General features: G+C 37.1%; 1 long non-coding RNA gene across 1 annotated transcript; it reads right to left on the reverse strand.

Annotated features, from left to right (window-relative positions):
• Positions 1–2,034: 2,034 nt before the first annotated feature.
• On the reverse strand, positions 2,035–16,506 carry LOC118352521 (uncharacterized). The gene is made up of 2 exons (XR_007401594.1): positions 9,805–16,506; positions 2,035–8,707 (listed from the first exon to the last, which is right to left on the reverse strand). It is a non-coding gene; the product is annotated as an uncharacterized LOC118352521 (long non-coding RNA).

The raw sequence follows: 16,506 nt of genomic DNA on the forward strand, positions 1-16,506 counted from the left end.
CTGTGCATTTACTTTCAACTTTTCTGTCACCTTACAATTGTGTCTTTTGTAAGAAATATGTAGGGTATTCTGATTCAGCTGACAGCTTTCCAACCATAACTCCAGTAACAAATGAAAGTGTTTGGGTTTATGTTTTGCAGTTTTAAAATTTGACCTGCCTGTTTCACATTTCCTTTTCTATTTCTGCCTTCAGTATCCCACTCCCCCCTCCCCCCGCGACATTGTTACACATTCTATTATTGTGCTGAACTCAGATACTGTAACATGCAGCCTCAATTTCAATGACGGTATTAATTTTACCACTTACCCAGTGTTAGAACCTGAGAGCGCTAACTCCACTTACCCTTCTTGTGTCTTATTATTATATGATTCATTTTAATTCCACAGGTTTTTAAACCCCACACTTTTACAGTTAATAATTATGTTTGGAGACATATTTACTATTTCCATTGCTTTTCATTTATTGCTGCATTTCTGGATTTCATCTGGGCTCATTTCGCTTCTACTTAAAAAATACCCTTTAACAGTGATTTCAGTGCATGCCCACTGGTAACAAATTCTTATTTTTCCCTGAAAAGTCTATTTTGCTATCATATTTGAAGTGTATCTTGCCCTTGGCCCTTCTTTCCTGTTATCTGGAATGTGAGCCATCTTTTGAGAACAGAAGCCACAATGAGGTTTCTGTGGGTCATAGAGAACAGAAAAAGCCTGTGGCCCCACTGACCTTGTGCAGTTACTGAGCACTTGGACAGCCTACCTTGACAGCCTATCCAACAATTTAAGCACCACCGTTACTTTGGTTCTGTTACCAGAAGGCAGATATCATTCCTAATGCAATGTCTTTGATCAATTCTGGAAACTCCTTAGCCATGTTTCTCTTTCAATATAGCTGTTAAGGTATCTGCAACTTATGCTGAAACTCTCCAGCATATGTAGCACATTGTGTGTTACTTATGTAAAGTCATCAGTTGGGTCCTGCTAACATTCTGATCAAGACAGCACAGTCACACTCTAATCAGAGAATCCATAATTCAAGAGGAAACTTTTCTAGGTACTGTTGTCTATGTCTTGAAGAACATACAATGCTTTGCTGATTTACACACTAAATGCTAACACTTTTATTGATCAAATTTGTGGTCTGTTAACTAGAAAGATGCTCTTCAAAAACTGGCTCTGATGTTGAAATTAAAGGTTTTCAAGATTATATGAATTGGCTAGTTGTATGCCCCACCCTTCCAAGAGGTAAAAAAATCCAGGTTGGCCTAGTCCTTAATCTTTGGGATAACATCCTAACCTAAATCACCTAAAAGATCCTCTGTCCAGCCATGAGCACAGAATTCTGCTTCCTGAAGGGATTTCTTTAGACAAGGTTATATAGTCAGAGCATCTCAAAGGGTTGAAAACTTCCTTGAGTCTGCCAAATATACAAGAACTGTTTTCTTGCTTAGCTAGTATCTGTACTTGTGACAGAAGTTGGTTTGAAACTGTTTTCATTACAATCTGGCTGTTGAGGGTGATTTGAGGGGAGTGTGGGTGGGTTTTTTTGGGGGGGGGTAGGGGCACTCAGTGTGTAATACTGATCTACCAACGGTTGAACACAAATACATCAGCTTGGTCAGTTCACAACAATTGCTTCACCTACCCCCATTCTATTTTCTACCTTCCTAAACTCCTGAAGTCCATATGTACATTGGATCTCTCGTGTTAATCTTTCATTTTTTCCATCTCTCTTTTTTTTAAAAGTTTATTTGTTCATGGGAGAGGCAGAGACAGGCAGAGGAAGAAGCAGGCTCCCTGTGGGGAGCCCAATGTGGGACTCGATCCCAGGACCCAGGGATCATGCCCTGAGCAGACGCTCAATGCTGGGCCACTCAGGTGCCCCTTTTCCATCTTTTTTTGTGCTGTGTTCTAGCTTATTCCTTCTATTGTCTCAAAATTTTTCTTCAAGTGTGTCTGATCTATACATTACTAAAATTTTTTATGATTGATAGAATAGAGACTCCAAGAGGGCAGAAACTTCTGTGTTCCGTTCACTGCTTTGCTACTAACACTTTATTGTGCTGGCACATTAAAGAGATGCTCACAGTAATTTTTAAACTAAACATGGATACTATGAGGGCAAGACTGAAACGGACATTTTAACTCTTCCTCCCCCTTCACATAGTCTTAGGTTCAGAAGCTGCTCTGTGGCTCCCTGGGCTGCCAGGCGGAGCTGGCAGGAAGGGCTGCTTCCCCCTTCCTGAGGCTGCAGAACCTTCCAGGGTCTTGACTGTGCAGAGGTCTCAGTGTCAGCTCCCTGAACTGTATCTGGTCACATCTCTTTTCCTGTTCAAGTCCCACAGTCCACTGCTGAGTCTAATAACCAAGTTGATAATCTCCTGGGTCCACGCAGCTTTCAGCTTCTGACTTTACTACTCTGGCTGTTTTCTCTTCATTCTGGCAGCTGAGATTTTTCTTTTGCAGTCAGCCATGTGTATTTATTTGACATCTCTATGAGTTTCGAACTATTGAATGGTAGCAGGAGGAAGACTTATGTTTAGTTCAGTCTGCCATGACACCAAGATTCCTGGAAACTACAGTACATGAGGGGAAAAACACAAACCACCAACTTGTTTAAAGCTACTGTTTTAGAGTTTTCTGTTACACTGTAGTCAAATCATTAACTGATTCTCTGAAAAGCAGATCAAATGAAGAAGACACAAATAGAACTGGGAGAAAATATTTAGTAAAAAGATATGAAAGTAGAAAGTAAGAACAGGGGGAGAAGAAATTGCAAGTGGGAGACTTTGTGGGGTTCCTTCAAAACACACTAACTGGGAAACGATCTGGACAAAACTCTCATAAGTAGTGAAGGTTCATCTACCATAGCCACTGGACTGAAAGGTATCTAATAATCAACCAATTTTATTTGTATTAGTAGTATTGAGAAAAATTCTCTCTACACTTCTACCTTTTATAAGGGAAACACAATCAATAAAGACCTATATGGCTCTAATGTTTTCGATGTGTGTCTCAAGTTATCAATGATTAACTGTGTCAAGTTTGATGAAGCAGAGACCTGCCTTTTTGTATTCAGAAAATATTAACCTTTAATTATGGGACTTAATTCTTGGCTATACCTTTGCCATTTTATCTTTGTTTGCTCTCTCTACAATATTAGCTTGATGTCAGTAAAATGTCACCATTTAACATTTTAGTTCTGTTTTTCAAATCTAACCAAGAGTACAACTAACTTAAACAACATTTCTAACAGAAAACAATAGCAATTTGAATAAAATAGGTTGGCTTTTCTCAAATTTAAAGGGTACAGTATCAATTGAAACTAACTCCAGGACAGAAAACTTGTTAGTTGGCTCTAGTTCTGCTATACCATTCCAAGAAGACTGGGCTCAGGGTCCACCACCTTTCATCTCCCTGCTCCTACAGAAAAAGTTTCTCCACCAAACCTCCCCCTTCCCACTAGGTCTGTGTCCCCATTCCCTCCCCCAAAAAAGAAACTAACTTCTGGAACTATTTGAGTGTCTTCCGTTAAGCAAGCAAGGTGCTAGTACTATGTATTATCTCACGTTTACCATCCTAACAACTTTAGAAAAGGGTTGTTCTCCAGTCTACCCAAAGCACAATCTCCAACCCTTCTTATGCCTTAGTCTATTTTTCCTATTGTTACAACGTGCAACATGAAATAAATGTGCTTACTTTATAGAGAGAAAATGTGATCACTGTCAGATTACAAAAAATACAGTGCTGTAACATGAACTTGGAGGCTCTGATTCCAGGATCAATACTCTTTTCTACTACCATGATGATGCATTATACAATTTCTCATCATAGTACTTTAATTCATCTAAAGGACAGTCTTCTCCACCCAGCAGTTACTTTCTTTATTTCCCTATTATAAGGAAAACACTGTGAAGAAGTAAAAAAATCCTTCAGAATGCAACGGCAATTAAAAGTTGTTAAAAAAAAAAAAAAAAGCTGTTAAAAAGAAGGGATGGGGGTAAGACCATGACAGATTTCTGACAGCATTTCTACTCGTCACCTGTGCTCCAGACTATCATCCGTTAAGTGGGGAGGGGATTCTATTTAAAAACAAGAATAAAATTTTATTCTTTCAACAAAATGTATGATGTCAGACACTAAACTTATGTAGATGAATAAACCTGTTTCTGTCCTCAAGGGGCTCATAATCTAGGAGGAAAAGATATATAGATAAATTAGAGATAAATTTAGCACTTAATAACAGGGTTAAATTAGCATTCAGTACAAGACACATTTATGGCACAATGACAAGACCAATTTTACCTAAAAGGTCCAAGGTCTAGATCCTGTTAAGACTTGACACCTGGATTGAGTTTTGAAGAATGAGATATTTCCTGAGTGTTTAATATGTGCAGATAGTGTGCTAAGTGGTTTATCTGGCTTATCTAATTAAATGCTCATTACAATTTAGGAGATAGGGGACTCCAGTTTACAAGCGAGTCCAGGTAGTTTAACCTGGAAATCACTCTGCTACATATTGTGCTCTACTGATACACACAAACACACAGTAAAATAGACCACTGGATGCAGTCACATTAGTAAAGAGACTTATAAGACTATAATGTTCTCATTTATATACAAGGATATGAAGTCAGAATGCTTCAGGAATTAGCCAAAGGTCACACAGTGTAAAGATATATCCTTCATTCTCTCAAAAGCCTGACTGGTGTATGAATACTTATTTCTGAAAATCTCTTCTCTTCCTACTTCCCTTTAGCTCCTTCAAACACTCCATGGCACTGAGAGCTGTCTCAATCACTTGCCAGAGGGTCAAGTTCTTAAATGAGTACAGCACAAGGGCACATGATTTAATAGGTTTAGCCTGTATTTAAAAGAAGATATTTACTATAAATATCAATGTTTTATAAGCAATGATCTGAAAACACTGACAAGTAAAACAGGTTTGCCAACTTTTATGAACACTGCTTCTTACAAAATTCAACCTATTCTGTATACAAATAAATATAAGGCATGGATTCAAATCCCAGGATATGCAACATGACTTTAGAAAAGGCTTGTAATCTGGTCTACCCAGAGCACTATCGCTAATCCTTGACGTTATACATCCTTGTCTGGCATGGCCACACTGAGTTTGCCTAGCACTCTGATGAGTTTTTTTTCTAATGTCGGTACCTTTGTGAGTCTTCTACCTCCCTTGTTTGAGCTGCCTAATCATTTTTTATATATAACCAAACAGTACAAAATATTTATCTTGTTTGTTCTTTTTGAAGCTAAAAATCTGCCTGTGTGAAAATAAAGTTTAAATGACTTCCTTTGGTTCATAATAAAAACCATATCATTCTCATCATACATGCAGTTTTAAAAACATATTTTATGTGAAAGGTTCAAGGTATATACTATTAGGACTGGCTAGGACTCTAATGTAGGTAACAATGCTCAGGCTAAGTGTGCAACTATAATCTCTTGTTCTGGTTTAGGGTTGACATACAAATAGAATGCTTATACAATTTTCTTGGTATCAGTATTTATTTTCCATCTTAAAGTAAAGGCCCCATTATAAATCCTATTGATTCCAGAACCATAACAACATGAAAATTGACAGGAATAAAAAAAAATCAGCAAACTTATCAATAAGTACAAATGTGAACATTTATTTGGCAGCATAGCATACATTGGTTCTGAGAAGGTATGAAAATCAGAATCACACATCATTCACACACTTTTAAACGATTACAGATGTTCCATTCTAGACTGCCTGTATATTTGAGGGTAGACCTGGGTCCACATATATATTGTCTTTGCCTCCATAAATGACTCAGAACCACATCCTGAACCTGAGCCACTGCACCACCTCTGCACTCAGGAGAGTCCATCACTTTAACTGCTCTGTGATACAAGCAACTTAACTTTTCTGAGTCCCAGTTTTCTCAACTGTAAAATGCACTAAATAACAGTTACATTGAAAGGCTGCCACAAGGCTGAGATGAGAGCATATATAAAAGTATCTAGATAAGTATCAGTACCACAATAGGTGTTTCACATACACTGTGGTATTTATGAATACTCAGAGAGTAATAATGAAAGACATATTTAAATTCAGTGACAAATTCAGAACACCCAAGGACTACAGTTTGTTGGTGCAAAGATGAAAAACTGATACTTTATTTTAAATGTTTTATAATTTAAAACATTTGTCTACATAAATATCTAAAAGAGATCTTTATAAAATTTGAAATGAGTAAGTATGTGATCTGTTCCTCAAAGTCTTTTTTCCTTCTTCCTCAGCACATAAAATACCAGTGTTGTAGAATCAATGGCATTTCTTAGCTTTGATGAGAAACCTAATTTTAAAAGATTAAGACGTAATATATTTAGGATAATGTATGTTTAATACTGAAGGTGGAAAAGGCCTTTCTAAAGAAAAACAAAACTTAGAAGCCGCAAAATATTACATAACACTTTTAAATAAGTTAAAAAACATGACAGATAAGGAGGAAATATTTGCAACACATATAACATAGAAAGAAAAAAATATCCAAAGTACAAAGAGTCTCTACAAAGCAGTAAGAACAAATTAGCAAAAAAAAAGAAATATGGGCAAAGGGTATGAACAGGTGATCCAAGAGACAGAAAGAAGGGAGGAAGGGGAAGGGAGGAATGGAGAAAGAGAGAGAGAAGCCAATAAAGATATGGAAAGATGTTAACTTCTCCTTTAGACATGGGAATGCAAATATGAGGTACTACTTTGCAACTCTCTGATCAGCAAAACTGAACAAGATTGATGGCGCTCTGGCAAGGATGTGAGAAATCAGGCACTCTCTTCTGCTAATGAAAGTATAAACTGGCACAGACTCTTTGAGATTAAGTTAGCAGGATCTGTAAGCATTTTAAAAAGACGTCTTCCTTGACAGAGCAATTATACCTTTACAAGTTGTCCTGTAGAAACAGTTACACTAGGCATCAAAATACTGGAATTTTGCAGGACTGTTTACAATAGTGAAATATTGGAGCAACATATAGGTAGATCTACCAATGGGGAAGTAAACATGTATGGCACATTTGTATATGAAACTAAAAACTAGTGATGCAAAGATATGAAAAGTTCTTTAAAACATTAAGTACATACTATACATAGTGTGATTGCATGACAGAATTCCCACCCATGCCAGTAGGGTGTAGGTCTGTGAAAACACGAAAATAATTTGGAAGGGTTGTACTGCTCACAATTTTTAGAGTGTAACCAAGAGAAAGATATGTCATGTGAATGTGGAGAAAGCAAAGAGGTACCTGCACATTTTACTGTAAATATTACAGAACAAATGGCCAAAAAGTTATCTGAAAAAAAAATTGCCAATACCCAGTCTCCAAACTCTATTTCTCATCCATACTGATAGCTTCACTTAAAAGTAATGTAGTATTTTGGCAAATATGGACTCTGTGCTACTGACTAAACACTGATACTTTTAAACAAATGACTGTTACATATAAATTGAATACATAAAACAATTTTCACAGATAAGCTATAGAATAAGGAAGATTTAGAGGGTCAAAATGAAGGCAAATGTATACCTTTAGGGACCTTTTATACTTTTTCAAAGAAACCTTACGAAGACTCCACCTCCACCTCCATCTCCCTCCTCCCCAACCCAGGGAATTTGGACTCCTAAAAAATTTGCATGGAGAACAAGCAGCAAAGGAACCTTCTCAAACTACTTTTAAAAAACAAAATCAACAGCTTAAACTCTGTCTTTAAATATTTTTACACAGTAGGACAAATACTGAACATAGCTTAATAGTCTTTAAAGAATCACTTTGAAATAAGCAAGGAAAAGGTCAGAACTTTTAAGCCAGTTATAATTACATCTGGTTAGTCCCAAGACAGACAGTTAAGTAGTTGAACAGGTTCTACAGCTAAGATTTTGATTCATGGAACACTTTTACTTAGCCTCATAGGAATAACATGTATTAAATTATAAAAATGCCCTTGGGACTGGTTCTTTTCCATAAAATTAAAGGAAGTTAAGGCCAATATAAAAAAGTAATCCTAATTTATATACATATAAAAATCCTAAATGTGAAACTGCTCTGGTTTCATAATGTACTGGCAGTTTTATGAAGAATTAGAAGTTATTAAAGAAAATACCCTACATTTCATTTTAATCCAGAATTTGATATTAGCATATTTCTAGCTTAAAAAAAACCTCAATATGCTGCAACAATAAAGAAATCATATAGTTGCTTATAATTCTGCATAAGATTTTGCACTGAATAACACTTTGACCTTTATCAAAAAGCAGAATTACTGTTCAAAAAAAACCTGAAGCAGAACTAAAAGGAAAGCTCTCATATATCACAGATTCTGCATTTTAATGGACTTTGATTACTGAAGTTGATAGGAGATATTGGCTTGGAACCCTACATTTCTAATACTGGGAATCAATGAGATAGGAAAAGATATAATGAAAGAAAAGTTAAATAATTTATGCCAAATGCTTAGCAAATAACTATGTGATGTATCAAATATTCACACCTGATAGAAAATAGTTTATTTATTTATTTCGCGCATGTCAGTGTTATTTATAGAGTGCATGTCAGCGCTCAAGCAAGCAAGCAGGAAGGAGGGGCAGAGGGAAGAAAAGAGAGAATCTTAAGCAGGCTCCACAACCAGTCCACCACAGGCTTTATCTCACAACCCTGAGATCACGACCTGAGCAGAAATCAAGAATCAGATGCTTAATCAACTGAGTTACCCAGATGCCCTGAAAATAGTTCAATTTTAGATCATATCCATTCAAATTTACCAAAGACATTGAACTTTATCTTATATTCTCTACCAATCAATTAAATAATAAATCGCAACTGGTAAGTAAGGGAGGAATTTTAAACATTTACCCAGATCTCTAACATTTAATACTTAAAAGCATGGATTCACCAGAAAAGAAATTTTACATTTCCAATAAATACATAGTTTGTAAAGAAATCAAAGCATGTGTTTTCCTACAAGGGTGGGGACAGCTCAGTGTAACTTATAATGTACTGATTAAAACCAGATAAATACTCAAGTCTTAGCTGTAACTCATGTTTCACATAGAGCTTTTTCTAAGTGACAAAGTGGGGCACAGCTGACAGTCCCTATGAGCAAAGACCCTATTACAGCACCAGGAAGATACGTGATATACACATATAAACACATGATCATTAAACAAAAGAAAACAAAACCAATGAATTAAATAAAAAACATAGACTAATCCACAGGATGTACTAAGTATTTTTTTAATATCTGAGACTATAAAAGAAAAATTCTACTAATTTATTCACTGAGGTTCAAAGATGAAGTGATGGGGAACTCCCAAATATATCTAATTTCAAAATCACATTTTACTTTTTTAAAAAGATTTTATTTATTCATGAGAGACAGAGAGAGAGAGAGAGAGAGAGAGAGAGAGAGAAGCAGAGAGGCAGGCAGAGGTAGAAGCAGGCTCCATGCAGGGAGCCTGACGTGGGACTCGATCCCAGGACCCCAGGATCACATCCTGGGCCAAAGGTGGCACTAAACTGCTGAGCCATGCGGGCTGCCCTAAAACTACCTTTAGATAATGCTTCTACAATGCATTGCGAGGTTCTTCCTGCCTGAAGTATTATAAATTATAAAATAATTTAAGCATTTGATGAGTTTCAAAGGGATATGTAGCACTCACTGAAATATGTTTTGAGTCCAAGCACATAATAAAACAGCTCTCAGTAACAAATAATGAAAAATTACTGTTACTGAACAAATAAAATATAATTAGACAAAGCACTCACCTTTTTAAGAACAAGTCTCCATGTCTTAATTTCACATTTTTACTTAATTGTGAACTTCTCATAACAGGTAGAAGCATCAAATGTGAATTCTAATTCAGGATTTAGACATAGACAGGGTTTAGAGACACTGGCCAAGCTGTTAGAATAATGTGTGTTTCTTAAGCAATTTTGGTTTTGTGGTTGTTGTTTATTTTGTTTTCTCAGCTCACCAAAAAATGAAAAGCTGGAATTGAAAAGCAAAGCTTTAGAAAATCTTAAATATTTTCAATAGAAGCATGAAACATGAAACAATCATTTAAACCAACCAAAACATAGTTACAACTAATTATTAGGTATTAGCTTATCTTTAAATTATTTGAGATGTAGAGCATAATCATACTCTGGGAAAAAATAATAGATAACAAACACGTTTTTAAAAATAGTAATAGCTACCATTTATCAAGAACTTAGTAAGTACCATGAACTGTTCTAACACTTTCACTGGTATTAACTCTTTCAGTCTCATAACAATCCCATTAGCCAGGTTCTGTCTTAATTAAGCAGACAGAGGCAAGTGAGGAACAGGGAGAGTCTTAACTCCCCCACAGCAACACAACTGGTCAGTGGCAGTCCCAGAATAGGAGTGTAAGAAGCTGGCCTTCAAAACTCTTTACCACTAAATTATAGTGTTGTCAAAGATGCAAATCATTTCTATTAAACCAGAAAGGTAGTGTCATCTTTACTGGTAAAATAAAAATGAGTTATGTCTAATTAGACATAACAGCAATTACTGATTGAACACCTAAAATGTGCTATGTACTATTATCGGGTATTGTAGCTAGCATTAATAACAGCTAACATCTTAGCAATTACTGAGTGCTTAATGTGACAGCCACTGTCCTAATGAGCCACTTTACATCCGTCATCTAGATCAATCCTTTAAACAGTCCTTTAAAGCAGATACCGTACCTATTTTGCAGATGAGAAAAGCACTGAGGTGTGAAACAGTGCCTTTCCCTCCTCCAAATCGTATAACAAATTCAATGGTAGAACCCAGATGGCTACAAATGACTTTGACGTCAAAGCCCATGTTTGTTAAAGCACACTGCAATGCTTAGAGATCTGACCCCAGCTACCACATAAGGACATTTCTTTTTTGTCCTAATACCTAAAGTCTTACCTCATGTTCGAGACATAATAACACAAAATAAAAAGATAGGACAGTAATTTAAATTTAAGTAATTACATTAAAAAAATCAAGCCTCTGTGTACCACTCTTGCCAAGTCCTACACCGATGTTAATGGTTGATATTCCAAGTCAGCTGAAGTAAACATCCACCTCCCAGCCAATCCATGTACTACAGCTGAGTGTAGGATGTTTACATGAACTGCAACTTGGCTTCAATCAGGACTTACAAAACCCTTTACTGTGTTGATATTGGTCCTTTACCTGACAGTGAAATTTATAGTGAAGTACATATGATGACTTACATTTTTTAAAAAGATACTCTTGTAGAATCTGTTGGAAAAAGAATTGGTACTGTGATCCACAGAAATGAGGAAAGAGTCAGGAGGTATTTTGAGATGAAGTTTAGAATCCAAGGGAAAAGGCAGAAGTGATATTCTTTTCACTGAAATAATTTATGGCAATATATGCAGACATCCTGTAAATGTTCCAGATCTAAATGTGGATGATTTTACAGCCTCTCATCTTTCTAGATCCCTCTCTTCAAAACAAGTGAACTTGCATTTATAGGAGCCCGTTTGGTGGCCAGTATGATGCATTAATCACCCATTCTTGCCCATTAAGAAGATTCCCATTTGGGGTAAAAGACAAAATGAATAAAACACCTCTGAGGAGCTCAAAGCTTAGCTGTGGCCTTTCTTGTCCTCATTTTTCATTTCTCTTCCCCTCCCCAGCCTCTCTGCATCTCCCCCACATTCATAATTCAGACAATTTCACTGCAGGAACATCTTTGCCACATTCTCTGATCACTTTCTACCTTGCACTGTCCTAAGTATTGTTAAGTTACCCCACAGAAATTCCTTTTCCTCCTCTCTGTATTCCTCTGATTAAACTAGTATTACCACAAATAACTCTACTAAGAATTAAAAGCGGCCTCATCAGTACACTTGCATTAAAGAAGAGGAAATCCTCAAATTTGGAAGTAAAATTAAATATAAGAACCATTGCCGGCAAACTAAGAATCTTTGGAATTTTACAGGCATCTGAGGATCTTCTGGAACCTCCTAAGTTTCTACCTGGCCTGGTCTCTTGTCCCCTTCAGGCTACTTTTCCTGAAGTAATCTTCCTGAAGATTTAACACACACACACACACACACACACACACACCCTTTATTTTGTTCCCTCTAAGAGTATTGCTTTTGTTTCAACTACTCTTACTGCAACAATATTTTTTCCTCTGCTTTTCTTTACAAGTGTATTCAAACAGGGTTTTTTGGGCTAGACAATTAATAGGATACATTCTCTGGAGGAAAAAGGGCCTCAGGTTTCTTTTTTTTTTTTTTTTTTGGCCTCAGGTTTCTAACAAACCTTTTTGGAATCAAACTTTTGGATTACTACATATTTTTAAGTTGGAGATTTAATGTTTTTTTTTTTTTTTTTTTTCTTTTTTCCTTCAGTCACTAAATAGGCAAATACCAAACAGGGAAAAGAATGTAAGATAAGCCCCTGGTTCTGAAAGCATGGACCCAGAACAGAGGCATCAGCAAAACCAGGGAATTTAGGGGGGAAATGCAGATTCTCAAGCCCCACCCCAGACCTAAGGCAGAAACTCTTGTAAGGCCCAGCAATCTGTGCTTCAATTAATAAGCCCTCCAAGTAATTCTGATACAGACTAATATTTGAAAACGAGTAGACTAATTGTTTTACCAAATATGTTAGAAAGTCAAAGCAAAGACAGCAGCAAATGTCAAATTATTTGGAAGTCTGTAATATGCTACAGATAAGAAAAAGCCAAAGTCAAAACATGTATCATATGTCCACACATAATTAATCAAACTTGGGAAACCATGACAGAGTATTTGAAACAGCATTTTAAAAAGTAATTAAGCTCAGACTGATATTCAAACTTAAAAGCACAACAAAAAAAGTCCTGACTACCTGCAGCATATAGAAACACATTCATTTAATGAATGAAGTTTTAATCAGAGGAGTGAAAAGGAACTGAAGTTGGGAAGTGCTACATGTAATGAGGAAGACATGGGAATTCAAGTTTACCACACTTCTGGGTCACCCCAACCCTCTGAACTTGAGGTGGAAGGGACTCAGGTATTGAGACCAAGGAGGACCCATCCAACATGTGATGTTAACCGAGAATATCTGTACACAATATGTAACTGGAAATGAACTTGACACAATTCAGTAGCTGTTTGCTTAAGAAAGTAATCCCTAACTAATCTCAAACTATTAAGGAAAAAAACCTTGCCATTTTCAGAATGGTGTTCAGTAACTAAAAATGTTTTGCTTTTGATATTATTTTGATTAAAAAAAAAACAAAACTTAAGTTTCTGAGCTTTCTAAGGCCTGTCAATAAAGACCACACACACTTCTCCCTAAAAGCGAAATCAAAAGCTAGGGAAACAAGTTGTTACAGGTTTACCAGAAAATACTGACAATTTAATATTTTAAGGTATTTGTTTTAAATAATCATTTGCTAAATTTTCAGGCCAATGGGAATCTGTGGTTCTTCAAAATTAAAACACGAGGAAGTCATCTGCAAATGACTAAAAAGGCTGTACTCAAGTACAATGAAGCAAGGGCATCCAGAATTAAAGCTGACACGGTCTCCAATCCACCTCATTAGGGCAGAATAATATAGAACAAGTGTTACATAACACTGATTGTACCATTAATCCTGCAGCATATCAAGGGATAACTGGACTGGCTCGGCAGAGTATAACAACTCTGTCCCTCCTTTAGCCTGGATTTGGGCTATCATTTTGAAAAACCTTTCAAATTCAACTGTGCAAATTATTAAACTAGGCAGTTTCGATCCACTTTACTGAATTTTAAAGCAATAACAAACTTTTTCATAGGAAATAAACAACGTCACCTGGTTTAACAAAATAATCCTATAACCAGAGAACTCTTCTGCCTGGACCAGGGAGCAGTTCTAGGGCTCTCAGACATAACTCAATCCATTTGCAGCTATCTGGAATCTAAAGCTCCCGGTGCGCTAAAACAGAGAGTCATGGAATATGCAATAAATCTGCTTCATTAAGAGTTCAGAAGGGATGCCTGATGCATGCTAATCGTCAAGCTTGGAAATTATACTTACAAGTTGCCAAGCTACTTGCATCTGAAGCAACAAACCACCCTCCCTCCCTCCCTCCCCCCCTCCCCTTCTGACCAAGGAAGTCTTGTAAACCACCACTGTAACAAAGGAGCCTTTAAAAATAAATGCTGTAGTGTGGATACACCTGGAATAGCTATATTATGACCCAGGCTGTCATTTGCTCATCTGGATTGAGAATAAAAGGAAATAGTAGATAGTGCTGCAATAACATAAAATTCTAATTAGAATCTTATACATGCATTTTTAATGTGGGAGCACAGAATTATAAATATAGAATGTCCCTGCCCTCAGAAAGCTTGTCATGCAATAAAAAACTATACACACACACACACACACACACACACACACACGTTTAGAATTAGATTAGCAAGAATTTTATCTTTTGGTTTAATTATGTACTGAACCTAACACAGTATGATGTCTAGCAGTTTAATAATAATAAATCATAAAAATGCCAGTGCTTTATTGAAGAGAAAAATTTCAATAAAACAAATGTTTCCCAGTGTCTAAAACACAAGAATAAGAAAACGAATATTAAAACCCAGAACAGCAGCTGCTATAAAATTATACACGATCAATTAGTCCACATCGAATGCTGAGAAAAGTCCCGTATTATTCACTTCCATGGGGAAACCCCAAAGAATAGGTACAGTACACCTGCTCACAAGGCGTCCATACCCTGGGAAGATACACTCACTGAAGGGAACTGAGCAGACCCACTGATAAGCGCTTTGCACAGGCGCAGATGGCCAAGTTCTGACAGGCACTATGACGTCACTCAGGGCGAGGCAGGTGGGCAACTGGGGGTGGGGGGGTGCGAGGACAGAGACAAGGTTCACACACATACCTTTTCGCTACAGAGAAACTGAAATGTTTAGGTTTATGTTGCTGGGTTGAGGTTGTGGCAAACCTGCTCGCAGAGCTTCGAAGGCATTTTTAGGAGGAAATGGGTCTTCTGAACTGCGGGGAAGCTAAACTCCCGCCTACTTGGAGAGGCCATAAGGAATGAAAGCTTGCTGCCAGGGCAGAGAAAAGCTGGATCCCCTGGCAGGCACCAAGTTCTTGACTCACTTCTCTCAGGCCCAGCAGCAGCAGCAGCAGCAGCAGCAGCAGCAGCAGCAGCACCAGCAGCACCAGCCGGCCCCGCGCGGGGACCTGACCTGGATGTTCCCGGGCTTCCCAGCAGCCCGCAGCCCGCAGGCCCCCCAAGCCCACCTCTTAGGTGCTGTCAGACCAAGTGCAGACCAAGTGCCGTCTGTGAACAGCCGGTAGCAGCAAACATCTGACTGAAAGCTTTGCTGTCTTCCAGCTTCCAGTCGGGGATGTTTACAACCACAGGCTTTCTCAACCACATGTGAGCAGAGGGCACAGACGTGCGTGCAGCCTGTCACCTTCTTTATCGAACGATTTACAGGCTCTTTAGTGCTGAATGAGGTCTGTGACGTTCTGGGACAAAAATAATAAAGTTAATGTTATTAATTACTTAGCAAGAGAATACGCAGTTCATCAGCTGCAATTCTTCCTAAACAGACTAATCAATAAAGCAGATACACATTATACATTTAACTTGGTAAATATGCAAAATTAAAGATACCACCCAATTATTACACATGGAGATATTTTTCTACATAATGTATGCAAAAATGTGTTTTTCTCTCCCTAAACGTAGAATTTCAAAATTGGTAAGAAGCAACACTAGGGTGACAACTCTAATCATCAGAGTGACCATATATCCACCCAAATCAGTCTCAATTTATGCCTGCTGCCCTCATATTATTATTAAAAGTGACTCCCTTCATTAACAACAGTGTCCTAATTTAGATCGCTAATACTGTGGGTTTTATTGGCAATAGATCTATATTGAGTAAGAGTCTAGTATTTTTACCCCCTATTCCCAGATTTAGGTTAGGGATGTACAGTCCATGGAAATAAACAAAGCAAAGTAGAAAATAAGAGGAATAGACTCATGACCTTGGCTCTGTTTATAAAGCAATACACCAAAACCATTTTGTTTCCCATGCTTATGTGAAAGAGAGAAGGAAGACTAGGCAAAACAGTAAATCTACACCCCATCGAAACCAAGACTTGCTTTATTCTAAAGCATGTAAAATTATCACTTCCTAAAAAATACTAAAACAATCAGAGTCTACAATGAAGTCACAGTGATTCCCAAGAAATGAACATACATCCATCTATAAGCATGTGTACATACACACACACCCCCTATAGGATATTGAATTACTGAAAATATTAATATATACAAATACATGAATTTTCTACTATCATCTTTTTTGGAATATGGATTTTTCTGGAGTAAGAGATTTCACAGTCACTGATATTTACCCTGTGATAATATTTAAAGGTTGCTCTGTAATAGTTTTTGTTTGTTTGTTTAAATGTTATA

This window comes from Canis lupus, chromosome 13 (assembly GCF_003254725.2).
Source record: "Canis lupus dingo isolate Sandy chromosome 13, ASM325472v2, whole genome shotgun sequence".
Classification (NCBI taxonomy): Eukaryota; Metazoa; Chordata; class Mammalia; order Carnivora; family Canidae; genus Canis; species Canis lupus.